The 4,930-nt window shown below is 36.4% G+C and overlaps 1 pseudogene; it reads left to right on the forward strand.

Moving 5' to 3' along the window:
• Positions 1-1,376: 1,376 nt before the first annotated feature.
• On the forward strand, positions 1,377-4,225 carry LOC136282631 (uncharacterized; annotated as a pseudogene).
• Positions 4,226-4,930: the final 705 nt, after the last annotated feature.

Consider the following 4,930-nt stretch of genomic DNA (forward strand, 5'->3'; position numbering starts at 1 on the left):
AAGAGGTCTGTAATAAGCTGTATCCAATCGAAACAGTTTTTATGCGTAATAATCTATTGAAATCAATCTGTAAAACGTAAACCATCTTACATTGATATTAAGGAAATTTAATTTATGTAGATATTCTTTTTTTTTCTAGCATTTTGCCGCCGCAGACGATAGCCTCGATACAGTTGAAAACTCGGCAGAGCCTCGTCCCTGTTCACCAGAAGAGGTCTGTAATAAGCTGCATCCAATCGAAACAGTTTTTATGCGTAATAATCTATTGAAATCAATCTGCATTTATGACTGTTAGTCTAAACCGGGTATCTGAAGCACGTGAATGCAGCACATGTTATAATTAACTACCAAAGCAATGGTATCTACCAAAGAGATAAATAGAGCCTTAGAGATTTCTATAAACCCGTGAAAAGATTCTGCGGACGAAATATTACAACAGAAAACTTTATTTTCTTCAGCAAATATCATATGAAGATATGTTGTGGGCGTGGCTGCTTCTAGTCTTGTAGCTATAACTGGTTCTCCTCTGGCGAATCTGCAGCTCAGTTTGACATTTTTTTGTTATTCCTTAGAAGAAGGACAGTCCTGCAAAACAGGACAATGTGGTGAACAACTTTCCTGATGCTGAGCCAAGCACATCCTTTGGTATGGCAATGTTCTCCAACCTCGCGGCGTGGAGAGTGAAGGATGAAACATCAGAGGACGACAAAAGTTCTGAGGTAAGATATACATTACCTCACACAGCCCAACACCTTACATATTCCTCCTCTAGAAGTGAAAGGATGAGACCTCGCACGTTTACTCTCAGGTTAAATATACTCACGAGGATTCAGTAATCGCTTCTAGAGACGCGCCAGAAAAGGCTGAGCGCGCTTAGCCCTCTATCGATCTTGTATAAATAAATGCCACTGTGTCAACATTCTCTCGTAAGCTAAGGTGATGGAATAAAATAATTGTAACTTGGAAAGTACGAGGCTAATGACCTAAATAGTAATCGTTTATAATAAAGAACAAAGTTTCGGAGTTAGAAATTCGGCAGGCACCCTTTAATTTCACAAGTTTTTATCCCAGCCTGAGTACAGCCTCCTTTACATTAAGCATCGTAAACATGCTTTGAAATACTTCATCGAAACATCCTCCGTCAAAAACATTAACACTTGCAACATTTACTGTTGTGTATCAGGGACAATCAGATGAGGATTGCGCCAAGCAACAAAGCAACAGAAAATATCCGCTGTCTTTTCTAGACAAAAACGCTGTGGAACCGTTGGAAATTGGGCCTTGTAAGTCCTAAAAGTAGGGAAAGTGATGCACACAACAAGGCTTTACACCTTATGAAAGTCACAAACACTAGTAAATAGCCTATTACGGTCATCATGTGTTTTTTAAAGGATTGGATTCGATTTCAAGGCGGTAAAGGGGTAATCTTAGCAGGGCGGGCAAAGCGAAGCTAAGTGAGGCAAGGCTATAACAACTTACATATACGTCAAAAATCAATATAAGTCATAAAATAAATCCTTTGTTGCATGGTGTAGCCACCTCCAATGTCATTATGTGGAGGTTTCGCTCTACTGGTCATCTTTACGCCTTGTGTATCGTTCATGATGAGTAACCTCATCCTTTGTCCTTTTTCTTTATCTAAATATTCAAAGCAACTTATTTACATATCTTATACATATTTTCCCCCAATATTTTTAGCCCGGAAAGGAAAGTGGCCGACATATAAATGTGGAAGCTCAAACCTGGACGGAGGAAGTCGTAAGTTTTATATAAAGCTAATAAGAAGAACTGATGTGTTTGTTATTTGCTGTTAGTTTAACCGGAGTCAATTGGTCGGAAGCCTTATTGGTTGTTTTAAGTGTTGTCCTGCATCTGATTGGTTAAAACAGTGTGGCGAGTTTCCCTGACCAATCACACAGCGTTGTATATTCAATGGAATTTGCAGATCACTTTCGACACTCTTGTTCTATGTTCACCGTGCTAGATCTTTTTTTTTTTCAATCTGAAAACGATTGCAATTAGACGTGTGAAAATATTTTAAACTTGGTGATTAATTACAATAGTATGTAGCATTTGTTTGGTTTCATTTAAGCTACTTTCCGTTAAGAAAACATACCTATTTTTTGAATTGGGGTTCTGCACAGATGTGTAGTTAACATTCTTTATTCTTGTCAAAAATATTAAAATTTAAGATCTCAAATAGGACTGTAACAAGTTTTATTGATATGTTAAAGAGAGAAAACAAAACTAAAAGCTATTCTTGATTTAAGCATTTAAAAACAAGGAGCTATTCGCAACACCGGTGACCACATCTGCGCAGGAAAGCCCCGGCTGTGATAACGCACAGGATGACCAAGTCACGGAAGAGATCCTATTTGACAGGGAGGTTCCAGAGTCCAATCAATATGAAGACGCCTTATATCGTCTGGGTACTGATTCATTTATCATTTAAGCTCATGACTGTATAAAGCTTTAGGGTTTCATACTGATTTTTAAAACCAAGGCCAGAATATTTATTTGCAACTGCCTTATTTTGGCTTTTTTGGTTTATTTTTGATGGCACTCCAGGATGAAATGAAATGATGCTATCACACGTCAGTAAGGTCTTAGACTTGTGCGCTGTATGCCTCTCAGTTTTGATGTAAATACATGTAATTTCTTTTCTTTTTTTTTGTAGGGGTTAAAACGGACGATGGCAAAGATATCATCTTTATAGATACAGATAAACTTCCGAAGAAAGAACATTTCAAAAATAAGAAGGAATTCAAACAGGCCGTGAGAGAATTCATCTCGTAAGTATCAAAATCATATAAGCTCAGTCTTAAGCGCAAGAAAATGTATAGTGAAACAATTACTGAATTCGGATTTCTCGTGCTATCATGAATTATCAAATCTCGTGTCCGATTAGCCTCTTTCCAATCGGCTCTATGTTGCATCGTGTAATATGTTTGCACAACGGTTACCAACAATAGAATGTCTTTTTTTTTGCAGATACCTTGAAGCTTTTATCCTCACGTACGTGGACACGCATCACTTTTTGATTGTCGTTCATGGCGGCAGTGAAAAATGCACCATCAAGGATGAGCTGAGAACAAAATTTATGAAAAACTAAAGACCGGGTAATCCAAATGATTTTGATAAGCAAGCAAACATGATATAGATTCTTTGACGTCAGGATTCTGTTTTCTCACTCAGGAGTCAGTGAGAAGTCAAACAATGGAAGATAAATTCCATATCTACTCGCACCTATGTATTATTCTCTATTTCTTTTCCTTTTCAGTTTCCTGGATCGCTTGTCTAAATGCATCATCTTCAAACCACAAAGGAAACTGAAGGCACTTGGTCTTTTCCTCCGTCCATTTCTCAAGTGAGTGTAAATATTTGTTGTATCCGTTTTGAAAAAAATTTAGACAAAGAAGGATTTGACAAGCAAAAAACAATTATTTCATATGCAAAGTTATTCAGAGACGAAATAATACAATTAGTAATGTTAGCAGGATTTAATGGAATCTAGTTCGGTCTGTAATAATACGAGTGATAACAAAATTGGACGAACGCGATGAGTACGGTTATGAGTACGGTTACTTACAACCGAATTGGACGACACGAAGTCTTACTATCAATTAATCATAACAGTGACAATTTCTGAGAGAAGAAGAAAAGCCTTGGAATGAAAGAAGGGAAAATTTGCATTAATCGACCGACAAAGGAGGAGTAAATTGTTTAATGTCGCTCTTGATTTAAACTACAAAATTGGAAGGTGATTGGCTGATTGAAACCTCCCTCCTGCCCAACGCTTAACAATTAAGCTCTCCTGTCCTCTCCTGATCTTACTCTGAAATTTGTTGAATGTTTTTGCAGTAGAGAAATGAGGCAAAGGATTGCTATGACAACGTCCAAAAGGTACCTTCATGATATCCAAGGTGAGACTTATAGAACAGGGTGGTAATCAATGTATAGATATCTAAAATGCATGCTGGAATAAAGGTGAGGGAGGGGGGGGGGGGGGGGGGGAATTATTACAGCAAAGAGCAAAATCACTAGTTGTGGTAAATCAAATAATTTATGGGAAGCGAAAACTTTAACTACAAAAAATAAAAAATACCAGAGATTTATTTGAATGAAACCGAACCTAGGAGGCTGAACTTTCTCTAGTGACAGCTTTCACATTTTTTTCTGCCATTTGTTTGCAGGTATACCGGATTTTGTCACCAAACACCTTTAACTTTACCATGAGTTGCAAGTTTGAAACAAGAAACGTAAAAAAAAAGACAAAAAAAAAAACAATGGTTAAGCAAAACAAACAAATAAATGACCAAAATTCTTATTAGCTAAAAGCTCAAAAAAAAGGAGAACAAAGAACAAGCAAGCAAGCAAAAAAAAAAAGAGTCTATCAGACTTGAAAGAAAAAAGTGCTAAGAGCACAAGTAAATTCAAAGCAAAATATATCAAAAGAATTTAAAAAATAATGGCTAAAGAAAAAACAGAAAAAAAAAGAAATTTAACACAGCAAAGAAAATGTATAAACGAATAAAATAAACAAAATTTAAAAAAACACAAAATAAACAAATAAAACAGAAAATAAGCAAAATATGAAGAAAACAGAACAACACAATGATATTAGTAAGATAGAAATGGCAAATAGGTCATTTCGACAACAGACAGGATCGGAAAGTCAAGTACTAAAGCACGAAAGTAACCTTTGTAACCTTTAATGCTAAGCCTTATTTAATAAAATGTTAATAGTACTGAGTCTGTTGAGTCTCTCCTTTGAGCTTCTTGCGAGTTTTTGATGTCCTTCTACAATATTGCCTCACTTCGTGATCGAGTCCGGCCCCAAGGTGTTTATGGAGACAGAAAAATTTCAACTGTTCACCAGTTTCCAGTTTCCTTCTTATGTATCGTTCAAATCCAAGCTTCAATATCCTCC

This window comes from Pocillopora verrucosa, chromosome 7, assembly GCF_036669915.1.
Source record: "Pocillopora verrucosa isolate sample1 chromosome 7, ASM3666991v2, whole genome shotgun sequence".
NCBI lineage: Eukaryota > Metazoa > Cnidaria > Anthozoa > Scleractinia > Pocilloporidae > Pocillopora > Pocillopora verrucosa.